The sequence below is a fragment of the Meriones unguiculatus genome, chromosome 3 (assembly GCF_030254825.1).
Source record: "Meriones unguiculatus strain TT.TT164.6M chromosome 3, Bangor_MerUng_6.1, whole genome shotgun sequence".
NCBI lineage: Eukaryota > Metazoa > Chordata > Mammalia > Rodentia > Muridae > Meriones > Meriones unguiculatus.
The window spans coordinates 95,301,668-95,328,021 of NC_083351.1; the positions used below are offsets into that span (position 1 = coordinate 95,301,668).

Consider the following 26,354-nt stretch of genomic DNA (forward strand, 5'->3'; position numbering starts at 1 on the left):
GGAGGGGAGTTGGGAAGGTTTGTGTGCAGTGCTTCTCCTCATACAGGAAACAAGGGATCCCTCTGTGGTGGTCGTAGCACCTATTGCTGGTCGTACCTTCCTCCAGACGTCCTCTCAGTGAAGACCCCATCTTGTTGGGTCATTACAGCTGCAGGATGGCTCATTGCGGGGTAACATGCATCCCTTTTATTCACAATTATGCAGATAGACAACTTGAGTGGGCCCCTGCTTCTAGATCACTAGCATGGAGCATGGCTCCCACCCCAGAACAGGAGCATTCTAGAGAGTGGTGAGGCCTGCTATGACTCTCCAGTGGCTGCTGAGTTCATTGCCTGCCAGTGAATCGATGCCATCAGGCTGGCATGTGCATGCCCCTGCCAGTGGTGCTTTTGAAATTAATTTTTATCATTCTGAAAGGGGCCCCAAGTATGATAAATGGCATCATAACACCTTGTACCTTAAAACAAGCCCTCGGTAGGAGGGACTGTCACATTGGCAACTTGAAAGCTCACAGTTTCCAATCATTTTTCTCCACTATCTCAATGCCTCCCCCTCACAAGTGTTTTACACATCTTCTGTTGCTTAGGGGAGAAAACATGGCCCATTTAACAAGTTGATTTCTTCATGGCTGTGCAATTTCTTTGTAGTTTGTGAAGAATTTTCATCCACAGGGATTGCAGCAAATATTGGTTACAATATAATCAGATGAATAGAGTGAGGGTTAGAAAAACAAATCTTTTGAATTATTTTTCACAGCTTCATCACAGACCTTGTGATTTTGAGCAATCTGAGAGTCTGTTATGGCTAAAGGTCAAGCTAATCTTTAGCAAGGAAAAATAATAGTGGATTCAGAAACTGCACTTCCATATTATTGTTGCTTCCTAAATCTAATTATGAGAATAAATGGACTTCTCTCCAAGGGCCACATGACCCCCACAGGCTGAATGAATGACACATGATTTTGCTGTAACTGGTGTATTAGTCAGCCCAGGCTCTCATAATACATACCATGAATTGTGGAGCTTAGACAACAGAAATGTGTTTCTCCCTGTTTGGGAGGCTGCAAAGCTACAATCATTGCACAGCATGCCCAGTAACCAGTGACGCTCTCCTTCAGAGACAGAGGTCTCTAGACACATTCTCCCCTGGCCTGGCCTTGTGTGTGCAGTTGGAAAAGGAGGATCTTCCTCTTTTCTCACCCTTACAATGCCAAAGTCCCAAACAGATGAGAAACCCAACTAGAAGGTTCCTCTTATCCTTATGCCTAAAGCTTTCTGTCTCCACATATACTTTTGTTTGAGGTCAAGCCTTTAAAACAAAAAGCTTGGGCTACACAATGAAATCCATAGGGTGTGCTCACTCTGGCAAAGCTGGATAACTCAAATCACTGGACAACACTTTGCATGTAATCATGCGGGTATCAGGGAAGGCAAGACAACATTAGAGCCTAAGGGACCGCAGACAGTGGGTGGGATGTAGTACTAAAGCATGGTGGTCTGGAGCACATATAGGGGTTGAGCAGGCTCTGGCAGTCATTGGGATTGGATGGCCATGTGTGGCAGAAGTGTAGTGCTGCTGTGTGTGATGTCACCAGAGGGGCCTGGGAGCACTGCAGGGCTGAGCTGAGCAGAGCACTGAGACCCCAGGAGTCACTGTAAACCCAGGACTACGGCCCAAAGGGACGGCCCCTGGACTACTGTGTCCTCTGAGTGTACGTGGACAAAGCACTCCAAACCTTTATGGAACCCTCACTGAAAGGCCATGGGCACAAATGTAAACCAGGCATCTGAAAGAGCCCTTGGTGTCAGAGGGCATGCCATGTTTCAGTACAACAGACCCACAAGATAGATTCCGAGGATCAAAACATCTGTCGTTAAGATTTTACTCAAAGTGAGAATCATCTGTTCTACCAATGAAGCTCATGGGAAGCACCAAAGCTGAAAAGACAAAATATTGCCCCCATGATGCCATGAAGCACCTGGGATACCACCCGCAGGCTTGTTTTCCATCAAAATCAAAGAAGTAGCAATTTATATTATTGTGTGAGGCATTTTATAGGTCTTCTTAAATATCTCATTATTCACCTGTATAGAAATGAAAATAAAAATAAATGTTTCTCTCATAACTTTAGGTATATAGCAAAAGTTATTATTATTATTTGATACTATTTCTACTGAGAGGTAAAAAGCAGAAAGAGTGGTTAAGAAAGAAAACCCCAGTTTTCTGAGAAAGCGCCAGATACAAGGACATTTGCTCAACCATGTTCATAGCAGCTTTGTTCATAATAGCCAGAAACTGAAAACAACCTAGATGTCCCTCAACAGAAGAATGGATAAAGAAATGGTGGTACACTTACACGATGGAATACTACTCAGCTATTAAAAAGGAAATCATGAAATTTGCAGACAAATGGATGGAACTAGAAAAGATCATCCTGAATGAGGTGACACAGACCCAGAAAGATACACTTATAGGCAGATTTTAGTACCATAGTAGAAGATAGATATACTATAATGCACAGACCCCAAGAAGATAAATTTGATAGACAACTAAGGCTTCATGTGAGCCCACTAGTTAGGGGAGTGAGCGATATCTCTGACATGGACTATGTTGCCTGCTTTTTGATCACTTCCCCCCTGTGGGACTTCCCTACCAGGCCACAGAGGAGGAAAGACGAACTCACCCTCATATGAATAGATGAGCTGGAGTGTCTTGGTAGGGAGCTCCCCTATTCTGAAAAATAAGGGAGAAAAGATGTGGAAAAGAGGTGGGACTGGGAGGAGAGGAGGGAGGGGCTATGACTGATATGTATATTGAATTAATTAATAAAAAATCAAGAATAAAAGTAAAAAAAAAAAAGAGACCCCGGCCATGATAGTCTAGGCAGCCCAAAGAAAGATACCCAAGCACCTGCGCCAGCCATGCCAGACCAGACTCCCTAAAGAAAGACACTCAAGCTCCCACCCCAGGGGCAGCCCAAAGAAAGACACCCCACCCAAATACCTACTATGGCTGTCACTGTGATGGACAAATGTGTGATGGAGAGATGGGAAAGATGGAGTACACGGTGGAGAGATAGAAGAGAAAGCAGAGCCAAAGGTTTCATACACTATGAGGAAAGGTAGAACGGAAGATTTGATGGCAACGAATAATAGACAGATAGGAGGAGGCCATGGTGAGGTCCTGGCCCAGCTCCCTCCAAGGGCCACATCTGGGCCCATAGTCCTGCTGCAGCTGGGTTCTGTATTGAAGTCTGTGGTCCGAGTTACCACCAAAGGTCAAGTGGATGTTCATGGTCTGGGCTGCCTCCAGAGACCATGTGGATGTAGGAGGACCATGCTGCCTCAGTACATGCTGATCTGAGTGGCCTGCACTGCCATCTGAGGCCATGAGGACATCTGGGTCTATGCTGCTACTGGGAGCCATGTCTGAGTTTTTAGTCCTATGGCAACAGGATCTGCGTTGATTTCCCAGGCCCATGTTACCACCAAAGGCCATGCAGTTCTCGTAGGAGATCTGGCCCTGACCCTTGCCAGCTGCAGCACTGGGTAAGCTAGCTGGAGCAGTGCTGGAGCGCTCATGCTGGTGATGTTGGCGCAGGAGAGCTGGCAGGCTCACCAACTCAGCTACCACCAAGCCCAGATCCAAAGCTTTGAGTCGGCCCACACCAGCATCTACCCCATCTATGATATGCTGGAATGCATGAAAAGGCTGTTCCTGCAGCTCCAAAGCTGCAGAATCTCCACAACACAGGAAAATAACAGGATATCCAGGAGGAGTCCCTGTGAGCATCCAATATTGATGGTGTAGCAGAAGCCAGAGGCCTCGGACCAAACCAACGACTCATTTCAATGAACATTTGCAAGTAAAAGTGTGTGGACAAAGGGGTAATCTGTGTGGCACACGGTGACATACTACAGCTTCCATGACGAGATGGTTTTTCTAAATTCTATCTTATTTTATTTTCTTTCAGGGAAAAAGTTGCAAGAGTGGAGGGCATATATGAAGGGATGGGGAGATGAGATATGTGGGGAATGAGAACCCCACATATATTGCTACACTGCAGCTCACCCACTGGATGCTGGCTCCAGAAAACAGGACTCCACAAGAGGGTCTTCAACCATAATTACCTTGGTACTGGGCGCATTTCAACACCTCTCATAAGGGCAAGAGGAAATACCAGGGCTTCAAAAGCAGTGCCCCTTTGCCTGTGGGCAGACATCCTGGGGAAATCCCAGTCCCTGAGCTGAGAATAAGGTAGAGCTCTACACTGAGAAGGATGGAGATGAGGGACAGTAGGAAAAGAATAGGAGGAAACCCACAGAATTTTGGCTTCCACTTTGCAGCCGGAGTGGAAAAGCAACAATCGCCTGTGTCTCCCTTTCTCTGTGGTCCCCAGAGGGCTGTGTGTCCAGTTCTTCATTCAACAACAACTTCTTCTGTGGGGAAATATATTTGCATCTGCATTGGCCTCAGGTTTCAGCTTGCATAATAACAGTGGCATTTTTGCCCCTAGTTTACACATCTCTTCTTTTGAGATATTAATCTAAATGTATTTATTTTAGACTTTAGGATAATAGGAAGTATAGCCACATCATAATAACTTTGTAAACATTAAAATAAACCAATACATGTATATATTTTATATGTGTCATTATTAATCTCATTTAAATATCTTAAAATTGAGTTGATAATTATAGTACTCTTACATAGTTATGATGTGTTTCAAATCAAAGAATGAACATGAACCACTGAATACAAATAACATATGTCAGTATGTATTGCTATGATTTTTATGCTTAGAAATGTTATAAGGTCACATTTCTATAAAAATTATACATTATTATTCATGTGGTTCTATATTTTTCATTTCAGTACTATGATTTCACCAGGGATTTTGTTTGTTTTCTCTTTTCTTGAATTCCTTTTCTTTTCTTATATTTTCACAAATCTTTGCTTCTTAATAATTTTTATCTTTCTTTCTACCCCATTTATCAGACATGCATACAAATGTTTGTTTGGTGATATGTGCATAAAAATCCAGAAAAATTTGTACTTGGGAATAAGCTAAAGACTGCAATGACATTTTAAATTTTTTCTTCTTATTATCATTTGTTACAGTTTATTCAATTTGTATCCTTGCTATGGACCCCTACCTGGTCTCCTCCCAATCTCACACTCCCTCTCTCTTCTCCCCTCCCCTCCCTTCCCCTAGTCCACCGATAGCAGAAGATCTCCTCCCCTTCCATCTGACTCTAGCCTATCAGGGCTCATCAGGACTGGTTGCATTGTCTTCCTCTGTGGCCTGGCAAGGCTGCACCCCCCAGGGAGAGGTGATCAGAGAGTCTGCCACTGAGATCACCCCAGAGAAAGCCCCTGTGCCCCTTACTAGGGTACCTACTTGGAGACTGAGTCTGCAGGCTACATCTGAGCAGGGGTTTTAGGCCTTCTCCATGCATATCCTTGGTTGGGGTTTCTTTCTCCTCAAGGCACCCATGGCTCAGGTTGCTTTCTTTTTTTCTTTTTCTTTTTTTGGCTCTGTTGGTCTCCTTTTGAAGCTCCTGTCCCTTCCAGATCTATCTTCCCCTTCTTTCATAAGATTCCATGCATTTTGCCCAAAGTTTGGCTATGAGTCTCAGCTTCTGCTTCGATACTCTTTTTTTTTTTTTTTTTTAGTTTGCACTTCTAATTGCCTGCTTTTTGTGGCCTGTTTTGAATTTGCATTTCCCACACACTTCCTGTAGATTCTCAGCCCTTCTCACGTCTTCACAGTTCATGCTTCACTTTCCAATCTGCAAGGTTACTTGGGTGCCTTCATGTGAGCACAGCCCATTTTACCAGGTGCACCCTTCCTGCGTTGTTTGACGGAATCAGGAGGGAATTTGCCTCCCGATTGGATATGAGGAATGTGGCCATCAGTGGCAATAGCACTAAACCCAGAGTGGACGAGATGAAGAAGGACACCATGAAGGAATGAACCCAGAATTCATAAAGGCTACTCACCTTTGCAGCTTCTCTGCATGCACACACCACACTCCATGACCAGGATCCCTGAGACACCCAGGCCTTGGGGCTGTTCCCAGAGATATCTCCTTGTTGGTCTGCAGAAGAAATATGCTTTGAAAAGGTTCATTTTGGCCAAGTACTGTTCTGTTCTCTGTCTGTGGAGCAGGCTGGTAAAACTCTGTGCCATGTAAAATGTCACGGTAGCAGGAGCAGCAATCACAGGGATAACAGGGAACAGAAACTAATAACAACAAGAGTGATACAGCAGCAGGCACTCTACTGCCAAGCAGCACTTCATGGCCACCAGGGAGCTTGCAGATCTGTTTTCTGCCTTCAGCGACTCTGCACAGATCATCACCATTGTGATGGCTTAAGGTTCCTGAAATTTTAAATTAAGATTCTGGAGTGCAGGGTAAAGAGATTTTTTTTTTATCAGTATGAAGAAGGAGTCTTATATAATTCCCTGACAAGGCCATTACAGGAAGGTAGCACTGCCATCGTAGGGAGGCCCTTGGGCTGCTATAGTAACACTAGGTCATCCACTCCTCATGGTCCATTCTTTAGCAGTGGCTTCTGGTTCCCATCTCAGCAATACTCAGCATTGACATTGCAGGCTGAGGATGGCTGGTGATCAAGTGACCCTCTGCTGCTCTCCACAGTCTCATTTCTTTTCTTCTTCCCTGAATTTCCAATCAATCTGAGCATCAGTTAATGGTTCTTTTTTTATCCATTTGATTAAAACACAGAGTCACTGAGGCAGTAGCAAATTGGATTTCCCACCCCCCTTGGCCCTTAATGCACTGTGGTAATGAGATACATGACTTCCAACCCCTGCTAGAAGGAGGCAGCAGCGTGTATGCTATGAGAGCCAAGAGTGCATCCATCCTGAGGCTGATTCACCTTACTGAAAAAAGCCTTCCAGATGCTCTGCATCTTCAGATTTAAGCACCTGCACTGGAAAAAACGGAAGACTAAGCCTCTCACTGGCATTATTCTTGCCAGTGACAAAGAGATCATTTATAATACAACTTCATTTCTTTAAAAGCAGCTGCAGATTTTATTGCTTGGATGAAATCAAATCCCACATACTAATTTAATAAGCTCCTCCAAGCTTGTACCAAGTCTGTGCTTGGAAAAGAGACTGTGTTTATATGCCACTGGCCAGAGCACTGAGTAATTTCCATCTCAAGACTCCTGGGAGAAAGCATAGTAGAGATTAAAACCAAGGCAAAGCCGCTCCAGTTCATATTCTGATTAAACTTTACAGGTGCTGTTTATCACAAAAATGCATTGTAAAAATTCATCTGCCAGGTGAACATTCAAACCTTTGTCATTCAAATATGTGAAGAAAGAGATTTTTTAGCACCCTTATTGGATCTTTCCAGGGAAACACTCTTGCACTGTACCCTCTACTTTGGGCACAAGATTGCCAACCCTACATAAATCCTACCCCCTTCAACTTTGACATTAGAGCTTGCAGTAAGGATGATTTAAAGCAGTTGTTTGCAGAAGGGCAGAAGGACCTGTACCTACTTTCCCATAATTCCTCTTTTACTAAAGAAAAGAAGCCAAGTGACAAAGAAGCAGGGAAGGTCAGGGTTCTCTGCAAAGCTCTTAGAGTAGTATGAGCTCATACACCTTATTATCAGTGTATTTTGCTTTGCTGTTGTCATTGTGGTTGTTTGCTACTATGTGATAAACCCAGGAGATGCAGCCATAGGCAAAACAGTCAAAAGCCTATATGGTCACAGGACTTTTTCTTTGAGATATAAATGATCCTTTATGGTCTCTTTAAGTTAACCCAGAAGTTTTGTTGTACTTCTGTAGTCAACATAGAGTAGGTAACACACAAGGACTTCAACAATCACCCAACTTCAGCACTGGAGTCACAGATAGCTCCTTCCCCTGGGCAAATAAAGGCTAGATCATGCCCAAATACAATTACATACCACGAAGCTGCAGACAGATGTGAGGATAGAACAGACAGGGGACTGTTAATGCCCTGGGACAGGGGACTGTTAGTGCCCCTGGACACTTTCCATTTTCCATAAATAGTCCTGAGACACAATCCCTCCAGCCACTGTAGCAGTCCACATTTCTCTGGCCCCTGCATTGTATTTTTTTTTTTTTTTGCTTGATAAATACCCAGTAACTGGGTATTTATTGTTAAACTCACGGTCTTGTTCGATAAACAGCAAAATATTCTTTAATGTTGTTTCAAAAGAAATTAAATCCGACGACTGAAAAAACAGACAAACTGGTTGTGCGACCCATGACCTTACACTACCAAATAGAAAGACAGCAGGTAAACGAACCGGTAGACCCCGCCGATCAGTAGTCCCCTGCATTGTATTTTAAGCACTAGTGTTATGGCTTTATAATCTTCTCCCAAGTAGACAACTTGAATCTTGACCCATAGTCTGCTCAGAATCCAGCTTATCAGAACCCAAGTTCACTAAAGGAAATCAAAAGAATTGTCACTGTTCAGGAGGTAGAGCTCTATATAAGGGGACATTCATGGTACATTTAGGTGATGTGGGCATGCACAAATTATATGTAAACTTCAGTGTCTTCTTAGTGGGATTTAAGGGGCAACCATTTAGCAACGCTACACACTGACATGTTACAAAACAATTTATGAACAAAAATTGTTTTAGTGAGGATGAATTTAAATACTGAATGTGTATACTATTGAACCTTGGCATTGCACCTGGAGCAGGTTTTGCCTTAAGCCCAGATTTGTAGAGTGGACAGATGTCCCAGGATAACATGAATAATCCCTCGGTAAATGAAATGCAAGCCTTGGTGTTTTATGTTAGCATCCTGTTTGCATTCAGAAAGAAGTTAGCCAAATGCCTGTGAAAGTGGTGTTGCTGGGTCCCTGCACTTATCAATGTCCAATAAGTCACCTGATCCACAGGCCACCATCACACCCAACCAACATACTGCCATCATCAGTGTTGACAGTGGAACACAACATTTAGCTGTATTGTTGGCCACTCCCTGTTGCTGTGGTAAAATCTTTTATAAACCCCTGCACAAATGTAGCCCATGGCAGCTCAGTCTCCAAATGGGCTCCCTAGTAAGGGGAAAAGAGGCTGTCTCTGACATGAACTCAGTGGCTGGCTTTTTGATCACCTCCTCCTGAGAGGGGAACAGCTTTACCAGGCCACAGAGGAAGACAGCACAGACAGACCTGATGAGACCTGATAGGCTAGGGTCAGATGGAAGGGAAGGAGGACCTCCCCTATCAGTGGACTTGGAGATAGGCATGGGAGGAGAAGAAGGAGGGTGGGTGGGATTGGGAGGAGAGATTGGGAGGGGATAAGTGAGGGGGCTGTATCTGGAATACAAATTGAATAAATTGTAATAAATAAAAAAATTGAAAAAGTACTTTGATAAAATCAGTTAGGGAGAAAAGTTTTGTTTTAGCTCATAATTACAGGTCACACATAATTACCTGTCCTGTCATAACAAGGAAGTCACAAAGGCAGGAGCTTAGGACAGCCGATCACATTGTATTCACAGTCAAGAAACAGAGAGCAACAAACCAATGTGTGTATGCTTGTGTCAGCTCTTACTCAGTTCAGCCTAGAGGATGATGTCACCCACAGGGGGCAGGTCTTCCCATATCAGTTAACATATTCAAAGCAACTCCTGTCAGATGTACCTACAGAACAACCTTCATTGAGATGTTCTTCCCAGGTGATTCTACATCACGTTAAGTCAACAATCAAATGTCATCATCACAGTTGTAGATACCTGAAGATTGTATGAATATAATATTCAGCAGATGGGTGAATTTTAACATTACACCTCACCAAGTGAGTCTTGGTTTAATCTCTGATTCCTGACCTACATACTAGGAAAAATGATAAGAAGGCATTGATCACAAGGAGAAGTAAATGCCTTCTGAGTTACATTCTTTCCATCTGCAGTGATAAAGAAACGCTTTGCTTGAAGGATGAGTGCCCAGCCCATGAAGGCATGTTATAGTACCCATGAGCCACAGAACTTGATTGCCATTGTTCTGAGAAAGCTCCTTCTTTTCAGGGATGTTTTTAATTACTATAAGGGAAAAATTCATGTTAATGTACAAAAAAGCATTTGTTGGGTATATGAAGGGGATGTTGCCTACATCCTATCATGCCCAGGAAAGTCCCTGCACAGAGAAGCATCAGACACATAAGTCCATGACACCTAGACTGGGAGGACCAGAGATGGGTAGCATCTCCTCTAGACCACAGGACAGGTGTGTCCATGCCCATTGTTAAATGACCCAGATCCCTGATCTCCAACTGCTGCTGGAGAAATCTGCCCTGGTAACTCATGACATGGGATGTGTCAATGTGCTAGCAGAGAGAGAGAAAAAAGGAGAGAAATAAGGCTGCCTTCAGGATAACAGGGGAGGATGAAGGGAGGACTCTAAGCCCAGGGTAGTTCCAATCAACCTCACCTGCAACATTTTCTGGGTACACAGATGGTCAAAGGGCTCTTGGGGCCCAAGACCAGTCCCCAGTACAGGAAGGAATTCTGCTACAGTTCACTCCAAAGCTAATAAACAACCAGATGAAATTGAGGCTTTGGCTGCCATGTGTGACTATATTAAGCTCTGGATCCCATCAAAACAATTCAATAACTCAATGCCGTATTCCCAGCTTTGGTGCATTTTCCCAACTGGCATCTGTTCTTATTTGAACAGGGCAGAGGGAATTGGATAAGGCAAGCTAGCTCTGGCACTGCTAGCTTCAGTTTCTACATGCCTACCAGCAGGAGCTGAGAAGGAAGGGAGGAGAAAGATCCTTGAACCACACAAGAAGCTTTAAAGGTGGTCACAGAGACTTCCTTCAGAGCCACCATCCACCACTTCCCCAACAAAATAACTAGAAACCACTGCTTGGTGACGAAGGTACTTGCTTCTCTCTCACTGATTCCTCAAAAGGCCACACCACTACACACACGCCTGTCAGTATGACATTATCTCCAGCTGATGCCTACACACACACACACACACACACACACACACACACACACAGGCACTGTCACAGTTAAATCCCATTACACTGGGACTTGGGTTCAAGGGCAGTCTTCACTCTTTGGATGCAATGAAATAAAACTGGGTAGAAGGATATAAAGTGACAAATGTTAATATGTTCAGAGGTGACCTACACTGCATATGTGTTCCATCCAGTTTAGGGAAACCAAGAACCAAGGGCCAAATGTGCCCATCTACATGAGTACCCAATTGCCTGTGTCGTCTCTGAACTGCAGGAGCAGAGGCATCTTAACAGCAGTAGGAGATCCCGCATGACTGGCATAGTTGGAAGCAAGCACTCTGTCTCCTTACACAAACAGTTTGTTAAAAACCTATCAGGATGACATCTTCCAAGCACTCACATCTGGGTAGAGAGACAGAGTAACTAGGAGAACCACAGAAAAGTCAGAGATGCTAAGGTTAAACTCCGCCTTCTCTTAAATCTCCACAGGATCTCAGAACATAGGTATCAGAGCTGATGGGGAGCCCGGCCCTAGCCTTCCTACTGACTCCTGGAAATGGGTTACAGAAGGCTAGACTCATGTGACTATGACATGCTTTCTGGGCACTCACACTGAATTTTAAAGGCTCATAAAAGTACCGAAGCAAAGAAAATCCTAAAAATGCCAACAAGTTTATCAACAAGAACATGAACCTTTCCTCTGCATAGCTGCCATTTTTAACCCGATGCTGGCACTCCTGAGATGGTCCTTTGAAAATTCTGTATTTCAGACCACACTGCTCTGTTCTATAAATGAGGCAGAGAATCCCATACCTCAGTGACTACCTCACACAGCCAGGGAAGGGGTTGCTCCCTGAGAGTCTGAGGGAATAAAAGCTAGCAGGATATCCTTGTGTGTCCCTCTGATGGGAGATGATTGTATCAATGCTCTATGCTCCAAATGTCCATCTTTAGGAAGACAATGGACAGAATGGTTAGTGAATACCTGAGCATGACACATGTCCATCCATGGCAGGAAGCCATGTCTGCCTTCCAGGCTGTGATTCAAGCATATCCTCAGTCACCGTGGTACCTCAGCAGCAGCTGGAGAAGACAGGAGGAGCAAGAGGATCGTGGACAGGCTGAAAAGAGGCTCCATGTCTCCTATTGCTGGCAACGGGCTGACTAACCAGCTTGCTAGGGATGCTGGATGATATCTGTCATGATCAACAGCTGACTCCCAGCTCTATCCTGTCCTGGCGTGAGGACGCTGGCACCATGGGCTAGTGACACTGACACTGGGGCACAGGTGCGTGTTTTGTGTCCCACCCTACTTAAAATCCAGGCCACCTAACACCAAGGAAAAGGCGCCCTCTCCCAGCCAGTGTGTGGGACAACAGCTGATATTTCCCAGCACTGGGGGAGGAACCCACTAAATGACATTTGTGTCACCAAGTCAGCCAGAGACACACTTCCCATTCAGGAAGTGTTCCGTAAAGATTCTTTCTCAGGGTGCTTTTGTTAGCATATTTTTATTTGTGATTCCTTTGGTTGAAGGGTAACCCCTGCAAAATGGTTTTTAAGACATGGAAATTTTATGAAAAATACTTTCTCTCCTCTTCTTAGGATCCCCATTTATATATTGCCCAAAACAATGCTTCCCACCAAGTTCTTGTTACTTTTCAGCTACAACAAACTTGTTGACCTTCACAAAAGTAGAACTGGGAAGGAAAATGAATACTCTCTACATGGATGTTGCTGTGCTGAAGCCCTAGCAGCCACTGCACATCTGGCTTATTCTGCACAGCACATGATAGGTGCTGCTTCTCTCTACACAACACATGATAGGTACTGCTTCTACAGATAAGGAGCCTCAGGCTTCCACCCCAACAGTCTCTGACCTCTAAGCCAATGCAGCTTTCACCTCACTAACAAAATGTCTGAATGGCTGTGACATCCAGGTTCTGTATCACAGTCCTCCCCCAGATATCTAGGCCAGCTATTTATTGCTATGTGATCTATCACTCCAAAGCTCAATGAGTTAAAACAGACTCCTCTGTTTTGCTCCCTCCTTTGAAGTTGTTTGGAAATCGCTAAGCAGGGATTGTGGGCTTGTCTCCACACAGTGACGGTTGAGGCCGTTCAGTTGGACTTTGTGTATCACGGAGGTGGCAGGTTGGTCCTCTCTGTGCGGGCCCTTCCAATGAGCAGTTTCAGGTTTCATGTAGGTTGGTGGCTGGGCTCCCAGGCCAGGTTTCCCTGTCACTAAACACGTGACAGAAACCATCTATTCTGTTCATGTTTTCAGAGGGCCCCAACCAGCATGGTAGGAGAGGCGTGGCTAGATAGCTCATTCATATCATGGTAGTTATCCTTGTTAGCATTAGTTTTCAGCTTGACACAGTGTACTCTCAGAGGAAAACCTTCGACTGAGGGATTGTCTACATAAGACTGGCCTTTGGGCATGAATGGGGAGTCCCTGATTGTTAACTGATACAGGAATATTCACCCCACTCTAGAGAGCACCAGCCCTATGTAAGTGGTCCTGGACTGAGTAAGAAAGCTGGTTGAGCATAAGACAGTGAGGAAGCCAGCAATGCCCCTCAATGATTTTTGCTTTGAGTTTCTGCCCTGACTTCCCTCAGTGACGGCCCATGACCTGGAAGTGTAAACCAAATAAACTCTCCCTGCCCTTCAGATGCTATGGTCAAAGCATTTTATCTCAGCAACAGAAACAAGCAAACAGAACAAAATAGAAAGTGGTTATGAATAATATACTCTTGAAAGTGACTTACTAACTGCCTTCAACTCAGGCCCACATCCTAGGCTTCCAAAATAAGCTACTTTCAGCAGCTGAAGACAAAGCATTCCAAACACGAGTCTTGACGGACACTTCATATTCAAACCACAACAGTGTCCAAGGGATACAAACTCAAAGTTTGTTTGTTTGTTTGTTTGTTTGTTTGTTTGTTTAAGTGTAGGCTGAGGAATAACAACCATTCTTATTGCTTTCTATTCACCAAATTATATAAATCTCAAACACAAAGGGGAATGAAGATACCCATACCTTTATGGAAAGATAACCAAAGAAAGTCTGAAAAATGCTTGTAAGCCTCCAAGGCTGCTAACTTGTCAGGCTGATGATTGACCCATTCATCTGTTAGTTCACTAAGCACAACCTAAGCTCTCGTCCATCTAAGACGCATCTAAGATGTGGCCCATGATTAGAACATGTTCAAATAGCAGCAAGGACGAACAGAGTCATGTTCAGAAGACAAATGAAAATGCTCTGAAAGGTTCTTGCTAGGTGCTTGCTGGTCCCTGGGAGAAAGAAACATCTACAGAAAATAGTTTCTCCTTTTGAAAAGTAAAGCGTAAGGAGACTCGTGTGCACCCCTGTCAGCAGTGGAGCATGCCCTGATCTGTGCTCCCTGTCACGGACTCTTGCTGCTTCCTGCAGATGGCTGGCATTCATGCTCACAGCTCAGCAGCTCCTGGATGTGTGCCCTTCCCCCTTCTCCTCTGCACAGCCTCAGCCTTTTCTGGCACCAGGGAGTTCAGCTTCTTGGTCTACTTCATCTTCTCCATCTTTCCTCAGATGTTTTATCTACAGTTCCTTTCTATTTTTTCTCAACACCGGTGCACATAGCTCAGGTGGGCCTCCTATCACTTCTGAGTGTGCTCTTGGAATCAAGTAAGCCGCCAGGAGTAACTGCAGGCTCCTCTCTTCCACGCTCAGGGCATGGAAGTCGGCCTGCAATGGTGGCTTATCAGAATTATGGTATTTCCAGCTACCTCTCATGATAATGTCTACAGATGAAAAGGTGTGACTGTGAGAGGACCACAGATTGCTTGCCACAAGAGTCCAAGAGAGCCTGTAAGGTCAGCCCAATGAGCCTGGGAGATACACACTAGGCTCTCTCACACTATTTCCCTGTAAAACAGATGTGTCTTTTCCCCAAGACAGAACCTCCTTGGTGATGCTGGACACAAGCACTTCATTACTGGCTCAATCATTCAATCAAATACATGAGCACTTCTGAAGCACAGATATGATCTCATCCTATGTGTGCGTGTACCTGTGTGCACACAGATCTTGTTGCATTTAAACCTTCTGATAGAGCAGCTATGGGTCTTAGAAGACCTTAAGGGGAAAAGCAAAGACTCTGAAAACTACCATGAGTTCAGAAGGAAAGCATCCAGCACATGATGGAGCGAGGAGGGAAAGCTGGCCCTTTCCTGTACATGAACTCTCTCTCTCATCCTCCACAAGAAGGCAGGAAGTGAAAGCAACCTTCAAAACTAAACAGAGACGCTGCTTCCCCAAATGTCACTCTTCCCAAACTGTCCCAGCGCCTTTGCCTTTCCTTTTGCCTGACCTCCACAATGACCGGCCCTGTGGGATGCCCTTCCTGCTGCACTGCAAGACCCTAGGAGCAGCCATAGTGTTGTTGTTGTTGTTTTTGTTTTTTTCAAGCCTGGGTAGCACACACTCAGGTCACTAAGAGAACATACCTTAATACATGTTCTAGAAAGCTGCTGGGCTGAGGAGACAGCAAGCTCTTAGACCTGTGCCTATCCTGTGCTTCCCTCCTCCAGCTCTTTGCAGCCTCCAGCGGGTTCTCCAGGAGCCTGAGGGAGGCTTCCAGGCCTGTGCAAATGTTGCCATCACAAAAGATAAAAGCCTGATGAGTGTAGAATCTAAGGTCCCTGTGTGAATGTGATTGGGGATGCCTACTTCTGCATCTGCTTAGCAGGCAGTGCTCACTCAGACCATCCATAGAGTCATCCCTTGAGTGGGAAGCAGCCCTAAAGTGAGGATTGGATAGAGCACTGGAAATGGGTATGGGAGGAAAGTAAATGTCAACTCAACGCAACAAGTGAATCTGGCACCAGACATCATGTTGCTCACTGGGGATTTCAAGACGACATGTCTGCTGCTCCATTCATACAGCTCAGAGCCATGATTTAAGGTTTGCAGAGCCTGGAGGAGGACAAGCATTGGGGGTGGGGTGGGGGCGGCAGAGGATGAACTGTAGACAAAGCACGAGAAACAGCTACCCTGTGAGACTGCGAAGTCACTGTTATCAGGGCAGTGATTTTCCCCCCAGAGGAAATCTTTGCACTTGCAAAGTGATTCCCTTGTGGCTGTGCTGATGCCACAGGGTTGAGAGTGGCGCTGTGGGTGGTTAGCATGAAGACCAGCAGGACACGAATTCGGTGATGACACCTACTCCAACTGCCAAGGGAGCCTGCTGGCTTTTCTTAGCCAGTGGCAGCGCAGAGGAAATGGAGTCACTCTGATATTATGAGGTACTTTTTTTCAAACTGTGCCTATTTCCTTTTAATGACGGTTATCCAAAGTCATTTTTAAGAAACAGCTTTGAAGTTGAATAGAAAATGTCTCAGAGTTATACTTGTTCTGTTTTTCTGAAATTCAAGTCAGATGTGAGAGGCAGGTGCTGAGCATGGGTGCCCACACTGAGCAAGGGTGAGCTCACTGGAGAACAGGGGGCCTGAGTCTATAAGGAGGTGCCTGGCAGGGATTGGAACCAGGTAGAAAAGTGAGATCTCCTGGCTGTGAAGATGAAAGGAAGTGCATGAGCCAAGAAACGTGACTCATCCAAGAAGTGAGAGAGGTGAGGGAGCAGAAAGGGTCCGCCCCAACACCATGACATTGTCCCAGTGAGAGCCACATTTGGGCTTAAACTTTCCTCTTGACTTTACTCCAGGGAAAGTCCCAGTAAGTTTCTGACCTCCAGAAACCTAAGATGATAAAATTGTACTGTTAAGCTGCTAAGCTTAAATTTGTTTCTCAGGAGCCATGAGAAGCCAGGGGACCCATCACAGCTTCACTACAGACAAAGAGTCTGAAGTCAGAGGAACTTCCTTGGCCAGTTAGTAACCACCAGACCCCAGTAGTTTCTCTCTGAACCTCAGAGCTCCTCTTTCACTTCTAAACTGTGCATCCTCATGCCTCTGGGACTGCTGGGACTCTGGCTTGAAGTCAAATTAGTTAACCAGACACAACAATACAAAGGATACGTCCTTTCATCGATTTGCAAAAGCTAAGAGGGAAATAACATATTGTGAACCCGAGACAGAAATGGCTAATTGCTGTCATCTACTTCACCACATTCTTAGCCCAAGAATAATACTTTCTTAGATGTCCTTACACAGCTGACTTTTTGTTTCAATAATCACAGACATGGCTTAAGTCAATGTGATGTCATCAAGCCACTAATGATTTGATTTCCTGTTATCAGAACTCCAGATAGGGCCAACAGCTGCCCAGCCAGCCTCCTTCAGAGGAGACGTAGGACCACATCCCAAGTCAGAAGGCATAGAAAGCCTCTTACTAGCTGGCACAAGATGACTCACAGAAGCCTTTCTACTGTTGGGACCTCAAGAGAAGACAGTGTTGTAATTGATCTGATTACAGTGACTTCCCTGAAGAAAAGTTTTGTTTTTATTTCTTTATTCAGTTATTGATTGATTGATTGTTGGGGGGGGGGGGATTGATCAGAGCCATGCCAAGAAAATGTTCTACTGAGCAACATTTCCAGCACTTACTTTTCTGAGATAGGGCCTTGCTGTGCAACTCAGGTTGAATTGGGGCTTTGTTTTGTTTTCTTTCCCTCTGTTTTTCTTTTATTGAAAATTGTCTTTTTTCATATAAAATATTCTGATTACAGTTTCTTCTCTCCCAACTCCTCTGAAATCTCATCACCTACCCCCCTACCCACATGCACATCCTTTCTGTTTCCCTTTAGAAAACAAACAGGTATCTGAAAAAATAAATAAATAAATTAATTAAATTAAACAAAAGCAAGCCAAAATAGAAAAAAAAAAACAAACAAAAGAAAAAGAGCCAAAGAAAAATGCACAAGGAACATATATAAACACAGAGACCCCTTGTTAACATATACAGGAATACAATAAAAACAGAGACCATAACACACATGCAAAGGACCTGTATGTAAAAAAAAAAAAAATACCCTGAAAAAGCATTATGAAATGAATAACCTCCAAAAATGCCCATTGAGTTCTTTTTGTCCTAGCTGCCATCTATTCCTGGGTATGAGGCCTAGCCTTAAAATGTTTGTATTTCCAGTGAAACTTAATTGAAGAAAACTCATTTTTCAATTGCAAGAGGCTGTCAATTGGCGATAGCATTGGGATTAGGGATAAGGGCTTGATAGGAGTATATCAAAATATCATTAGGAATCTTTTGATAGCAATGTTCTTATAGCAGAACAGTATAATTTGTCTTCTTCCTATCTAGTCTCAAGTTCTTAGACACCAGGGCAGTATCAGGATGGGTCCCACTCATAGAGTGAGCCTTAAGTCCAATTAGATAGTGGTTGGTTGTTCCCACAAGCTTTGTGCCACTATCGCACTAGGTACATGCAGACAGGTAATTATTGTAAATCAAAGAGTTTGTAGCTGTGTTAGGATTTACCTTTCTCCTTCGGTAGCATGCAAAGTACCTTCCAGTACTGTGAGCACTAATCCACTGAGGTGAAGGCTCCAGGTTGTCAACAGCTCAAATTCTCCATGTTCAGTCTTTAGAAACAGGGTTTTACTGCCAGTTTTTAGAGAGCAACCAACAGCTGGGATTGTTTGGGTATTCCCATGGGGTTCCGTTGGTAGACATCTTGATTTAAATGTAACCCATTCCCAGCACTGGAAGCTTCATTTGGTGACAAGAGATGGCCACTTGGGGCTCCATCTACCTTGATATTTGGCAATTTTGTTTAGATCGCCTTTATAGAAGTATACATTTTAGAAAGGGTCCACTGTATTGGGTTTTTATATTTCCCCTCAAATGGCCCTTAATTTTAGGTATCCCTCCTTGTATTCCCTCCCTCACCCCCTCTTTATCCATTCTATCCTCCAATTTCTTGTCCCCCACCTTTGTCCTTTCATAACTATCTGTTCTACTTTCCAATCCTAGGAGGTCCCATCCTTGTCCCTACTCCCTTACTGTATCCCTAACCTCAGTGGTTATGCAGATTGTAACTTACTTATCAGAGATATAACAGCTAATATCTACATAAAAGCAGATATATACTATATTTGTCTTTCTGGGTCTGTGTTATTTCAGCCAGGATGATTTTTTCTAGCTCCATCCATTTACCTGCAAATTTCACAATTTCAATTTTTAACAGCTGAGTGATATTTATTTTTGTAAATGTATCACATTCTATTTACCCATTCATTCACTGATGGACATCTAGGCTGTTTCCAATTTCTGGTTATTAGGAACAGATCAGCAATGAGTATGACTGAGCAAGTGACTCCACAGTACAGTAAAGTCTCCTTACTGTATATGCCCAGCATGGTATAGCTGAACCTTGAGTTATGTCCATTCCCATCTTCCTAAGGAACTGCCACGCTGATTTCCACAGTGGCTGTACAAGTTTGTACACCTACCAGCAATGGAGGAGTGCTCCCCTTACTCCACATCCTTGCCAGCATAAGCTGTCATTTGTGTTATTTTGAATTGCCTTTCCCTGATGGCTAAGGATGTTGAACATTTCCTTAAGTGTTTCTCAGCCATTAGAGATTACTCTACTGAGAATTTTCTGTTTAGATCTGTACTGCATTGGATTGTAGGGTTTGTTGGTGCATGGTTTCTTGATTTCTTTATATATTTTAGACATAACCCTCTATCAGATGTGGAGTTGGTGAAGATCTTTTCCCTATCTGTAGACTGCCATTTGTCCTGCTGACAGTGTCCTTTGCTTCACAGAAGCTTTTCAGTTTCATGAGGTCCCACTTGTTATTTGTAGATCTTCATGCCTGAGTTGTTGGTGTTCTGTTCAGGAAGTTGTCTCCTGTACCAATGCATTCAAGGCTCTTCCCCACTTCCTCTTCAGTTAGATTTAGTGTATTTAGTATTATATTGAGGACTTTGGACCACTTGGACTTGAGTTTTGTGCAGATTGATAAGTATGGATCTATTTGCATTCTTCTACCTGAAGCCATCCTCTTTGGCCAGCACCATTTGTTGAAGATGGTTTTGGTTTTTTTGTTTGTTTGTTTGTTTGTTTGTTGTTGTTTTCCAGTGTATATTTCTGGCTTCTTTGTCAAAAATCAGGTGTCCATAGCTGTATGGACTTAGGTCTGGGTCTTCAACTCTCTGTTTTGTGCCAATACTCAGCGTGATTTTGAACTCAGCATCCTCCTGCCTTCATATCTGAGTGCTGAGAATTTAGGTATGAACCCTGATTGAGAGCTTGGCAAAACACCTTTACTGCCTCAAAACTTATTCTGTTTTTATTTCCTCTTGTAGGAAAAAAAAATTCTACTTTAGAATTTTAATACACCACAGTTTTACAAAGGTGCCTCATGGCAGAACCTGGAATCAGTTTTGCAAAGGCCAGTATTCATTGAACATCTGTCTACCTCAGGCCAGGAAGCAATTACATCTACTCTTGCTCTTAATCCTTAATGCATGAAATATCTATAAAGCTTCCTTCAGAAAACTGTCAGTGCACTGCGACTGCGGATCTTTCTGGCTCTCTCTCTCTCTCTCTGTCCATGCTCTTTGTGGATTCCTCTTTTTTGTAGAAGGTGTTAGGTCATTCCTCACTCTGAATTAATTCTCCACTGCATCATTTGACCTGGGTCTTAATTCCACAGATATTAACAATATTCTACCTTCCAGATACGCATTCACTTAAAATGCTATTTTAAAAAACTGAAATACGGTAACATTGTGTAACCAAGTCTTGCTTAGAACTAAAAATTCTCTACTTTCAACTTCTTGAATGATAAAAAATCACAGACATGTGCCATCATGCTCAATTTCAAAACAGTGCATTTTTCTAAAAATGCATTAACAAAAATGTGATGTACATTCCAACAGAAATTTCCAGCCTCCAGAATTTGTTCAACTTGTGCACCATGTATTTATGCTGGACAGAAATCTCATGAGAGACTGGAGTATCAACAGGCAGCACACTTGCTTTCATGCTATGGAAATGAGAAGAAATTCCCAATAATCGACCCATGGTTGGAAAAAATGAACTATCAAGATGATGCCAAGTATCCTGCAAAGAAATTGGAGAGTGATGTCCACTTTAAACTTCTCTGGGAAAATGTACGATATCAAAATACAGCTTGGGAGATTGGACAGAAAGACCTAAGGCAAGAATGAACAGGGAGGATTGTAAGAAAGCATGCAGAGAGAGCAATAAGAGCTAAAAAGACAGAAAGATCAAGAAGACATGAGAAAGCATGCAGGGAACTGCCCAGTGTGACATCAGAGGCCAGGCAGAAATCAGATGCCATGCATTCTACCACCGAGATGGTAGAAGAGTTGTTTCTCCCTTACCTGTGAGGAGAACACAATGTGTATTTTAGCACACACCTGTTGTTCACTCTATTGTCAGTGGTAGATCATCCTGGTAGAAGGATACAGAAGGGTCTGTGAAAGGTAATGGCCAGGTAAAAGAGCAGAGAATACTCATCCTCTGAGAGACAGTGGGGGAGGCTTACTCCAAGAGGACTAGGGTGCAGGGGAGAGATGAAGGAGGTTGTGGGGTGAATTTGAGATATGCAAATCAAGATCTAATGATCTACACAAAGGCTTCAGTGACTGGATCACCCTTCCCATTACTCTACCCCGCCCCAAGCAAGACAAGCCTGGAAGCAAATCACATATGCACTCCAGTCTCAGCTGTGTGATTTGTGCCAGCATGCAGAACACATGCCTGCTACCAAGGGAGGCTGTGCATGGCACCACTACTTTCTGCTCTCCTTCATGACTTTATGGCCCAACGTCTCTATAGCCTGGTTCCTGGGGGAGAATGGCCAGTTTTATGTGGACCTAAGTAATCTCAGCAAAAATTAGCAGAGGCCAGAAGTCTGCAGTCAACTTTCAGACCCATAGGATTTCATTGGGTAAATATTTGTTGCTGCAAGGTAGAGAGAATTCAGAAGTACTCATCACTCTGAGGACTTGAATATGGGATTGTCAGCCATTTGTTTTGCTGACATGGTGTAGCAAGAAGGTGTGTGAAAGATCGAGTAGATTTCATTTAATAACACGTGATAAACACTAATATTTAATTAATGTTAGTGTGCATATGTACCCCTTTTGCACTTGGACAAGAATCAGATTACTTGCAATTACTGTAAGATTCTCTCTCACCCCTGTCAATATGGTCACCATCCAGAATATAAATGACAACAAATGTTGTCATGGATCTGGAATAAGAAGAAACATTGTACCCTATTGGGGAAGTGCAGCCACTTTGGAAACCAATTTGAAGGTTTCTCAAAGCACCGAAAATAGAGCTAGTATTTAACCAAACTGTGCCACTCCTGAGAGTGTACACAGACTACTTTATGTTCTAGCATGAGATATCAGCACAGCCATGTTCTTTGCAGCTTTGTTCACAACAGCTATGGAATAGAATCAACCAAGTGGCCCTCTCCCCACGAATGAATAAAGAAAACATGGCTCATGTTCACAATAAAATTTTATTCAGTTATAATGAAAAAGTGTTCTGAAATTTGCAGGTAAATGGATAAAACAAAATATTGTGCTGAGTGGGTCATCAGGCCAGAAATACAGACACCACGTGTTCTTTCTCATATGAAGTTCCTGGCTTCAGGTCTTCTGATTGGTATATTCAACCTAGAGTGCATGTGGAAGCCAAGAAAGTAAAAATGAGATAAGGAGGGTTTCTCTAGAGAAAGAAGGGAAGCAGACACGGGTAAGGCAAAAGCAGAGAGCAAGAATTTGGAAGAAGAAATATTCAAGCAAGGAAAGAGTGGGGAATGTGGAAAATGAGGGGCAGGGTGGCCAAAATGAAGGATGTGGAGAAAAGTCAGATGGAAGCCTGCATTCTTACTACTCACTTAAAAATGTTATTGGATGGAACAGAAGAACACACGAGATGAAAAAGGAGACAGGTAATACTTGAGGTTAAAAGTTTAAGTGGAGAAGGAGAAGGAATCAGGGACCAATTAAGCAACACTAGGAGTGAATGAAAAAGTCTTACATACACAGGCTGCATGGAAAAGTCTTACATACACAGGCTGCATGGAAAAGTCTTACATACACAGGCTGCATGGAAAAGTCTTACATACACAGGCTGCATGGAAAAGTCTTACATACACAGGCTGCATGGAAAAGTCTTACATACACAGGGTGCATGGAAAAGTCTTACATACACAGGGTACAGGGAAAAGTCTTACATACACAGGGTGCAGGGAAAAGTCTTACATACACAGGGTGCATGGAAAAGTCTTACATACACAGGGTGCATGGAAAAGTCTTACATACACAGGGTGCATGGAAAAGTCTTACATACACAGGGTGCATGGAAAAGTCTTACATACACAGGCTGCATGGAAAAGTCTTACATACACAGGGTGCAGGGAAAAGTCTTACATACACAGGGTGCAGGGAAAAGTCTTACATACACAGGGTGCATGGAAAAGTCTTACATACACAGGGTGCATGGAAAAGTCTTACATACACAGGGTGCATGGAAAAGTCTTACATACACAGGGTGCATGGAAAAGTCTTACATACACAGGGTGCATGGAAAAGTCTTACATACACAGGGTGCATGGAAAAGTCTTACAGAAACACATTACTTTGTAAGCTAATTTTAAAATATGGGTTTTAAGAAGGAGATTGAATGGAGGTACCTTCCATGCCTGGACAGTGCTACACCTAGAAGACATGGATTATTAAGCAAAAGTTTCAGTGCCAAGCATGGGACCACTCCCTGCAAGTTGTTGGTGAAGGAAGTCTCAGAGGTCTCAGAACTACAAGGACTATATGTCATTGCTCTTGGTTACGCACTACACTTGCCTGGAAAAACACTATTGCTGAAGACACCACACCCTTCCATTTCAGGACATAGAGAAATCAGTCTCAAACCCAGGAAACTTCTCCCCTGCTGACTAGCTTCCGTGGTGCTGGAAAGTGCTCTGCAGACTGCTGAGGAAGAAAAGATGCCAATGGTCTAATCCAGCACTGCACTCTTCATCCTACAAAATCACCCTTCTAGGTAAGTGTTGCCCACTGGTGCATCTGTGGCATGACTGTTACAGGTGTAACTTACCACTTTCTGATCGGACATTGTTTTATGTCTGGCACTGGAAACCTGGTCAAAAGCCTATGGCTGGAGAGCTCCTGGGCCCTAGAGGAGGCCCTACTATTGTTTTGTGCTAAATGGTCATATTGTCAAACAGCATTCCAAATATGTTTATATACACAGATCTGGGCTACTTTGAAACTTGGTCAAAGATGCTTCCTTTTTTTTGGAGTGGGCTATGGTTAATGCAGAGACTCAAAACTCATAGAAGTTCTCAGAATAAGCAGTTGCTAGTACTCAGTCCTAAGTGGGACATCTGTATCAACCTGTCCTGTCTCCAAGGCTCAGAGAACATCATGAGAAAAGGGAACAAAACAATGCAAGAACTGGAGGGTGGGGAAGATTTTTATGACATGCTGCTTTCTGTATATGGCATGGCTATTGTACTTATGAACTCATGGTTGATGCAACTACATGCACAGGACAAAAATAATTAAAATTCCAGCATTGGTGAGGGTAAAAGCTTCTCAAGAGGACAAATCTCGAGCTAAGGGGGGAGAGTCTCCCCTTTTCTGAGAAGGAAAGAAAGAAGGGGAAGAGGGTGGGATGTAATGGGAGGAGAGGAGAGAGGGACTGCATTTGGGATATAAAATGAATAAATAAATTTTTGAAAAAGAGCTATTAGCAATTGAGGCTGCTGCAGAAGAGAGAGGGTCAGTTTTTGTAGTTATGGCCCTAGTAGGCTTACCTCACACAGCACACACAGACAGCACCAATTGAACTCATGAGCTATTATAAAAAAGGGAAGAAAGAGAGGAAGGAAGGAAGGAAGGAAGGAAGGAAGGAAGGAAGGAAGGAAGGAAGGGGGGAAGGAAGGAAGGGGGGAAGGGGGAAGGGGGGAAGGGGGAAGGGGGGAGGGAGGAAGGGAAGGAAAGGCCATGAGGTTGGGAGGGAGATGTGTTGGGGGAAATCTAGAAGAAGTGGGAAGGGATAAAAATGGGTGAATGTGATAAAAACATATCATTGCAAAACAATACATTATTGCATAAATGTATAAAATTCTCAAAGAATAAACAAAATATTATTAAAAATAAAATTGTTATTTATAAGTTAACATTGTAAATAAAATTCCAAACCCTTTGCCTTCAACCCTCTAAGGGCTAGATATTTTACCACCTTCAGTTGCTTCGTTCACATATACACAGGAAGTAAATGCATTTGGAGCCAAAATTGGTTTCCCCCAAGAAGCCTGAAAGTGTCTAAGAACAGAAACCAGAAGCTGAGATGAGACGGCTGACAAGTCTGGACAAACGGCTCCACCTCTAGAACCCACATAAAGATGAAAGCTAACCATGGTCATGACCCCAGCACTAGGAAGGCAGAGACAGGTAGAGAGATCCCTGGGGCTCAGTGGCCAGCCAGGCCAGCCCACATGGTGAGTTCCAGGCCAGTGAAAGACTCTAGCTCAAGAAAAACGACAGAAAGTGGTGACAAACACCTGAGGGATGCCTGAGGTGGTCTTCTGGCCTGCACACATGCACATGCACACATACACACATTCATGTGCACACACAAATGGGTGATGGATGAAACTCACTCACTACAATAATTTCTTCCTTGTTATTCACCACCTGGGAGGGAGAAGGGCACCTATGGATAATGCTCATGTGGAAAGGTTCATACAGTCACATCTGGGTCATCAGAAGCACCAAGGACCACTTTTGGTATAATGTTCTTGTGGGATGTATACAATTTACCCTTATTCATTCAAATGCTGGTTTCTCTACCCCACTATCTGGTTTCAATCCAGACATTGCATTGTGATGTTTATTCTAAACATCACCTGTAATGTTTGTGTAAACATGCCACCATTTGTTCTCTGTATTGTCAATTAAACAACCAGCCACAATGGTGAGCAATGGAGAGACTAGAGTGGGACATCCTGGTCCAGACGGGAGGAGAAGAAAGTAAGTGGGGGGAATTGAAGAGGAGAGATCAGCAGGAGGGACTGGAAACACGAGGAGAGATGAACCAGACCTAAGATAGGACTAAAAGCAAATATAATGTGGGAAATCTGAATGGGAGGAAACCATTCGGGCTTGGAGGTTTAGGATGGAGTAACTACTGCCCAGCATTGTGTTCTAGGATAATTAAATAAATCCTAGTCTCTGTATGGTGATTTGAGTGTACAGCTGGTTTAGGAATAACTGCTGTTTAACTAAAAGGTAAATCAATAATAAATATTAATAATCAACAGCCTACCACTGATGGCCAGCCCGCTGTAGATGGCCACAGCATCTGGTGCAGA

General features: G+C 43.6%; 1 long non-coding RNA gene across 1 annotated transcript in view; it reads right to left on the bottom strand.

Moving 5' to 3' along the window:
• Positions 1-2,707: 2,707 nt before the first annotated feature.
• LOC132653109 (uncharacterized) overlaps positions 2,708-26,354 on the bottom strand; it is a 36,546-nt gene continuing 12,899 nt past the window's right edge. The window contains exons 2-3 of the long non-coding RNA XR_009590820.1: positions 6,004-6,101; positions 2,708-2,733 (exon numbers count right to left, since the gene is read on the bottom strand). This is a non-coding gene — a long non-coding RNA (uncharacterized LOC132653109). The remainder of the gene's footprint in view (positions 2,734-6,003; positions 6,102-26,354) is intronic.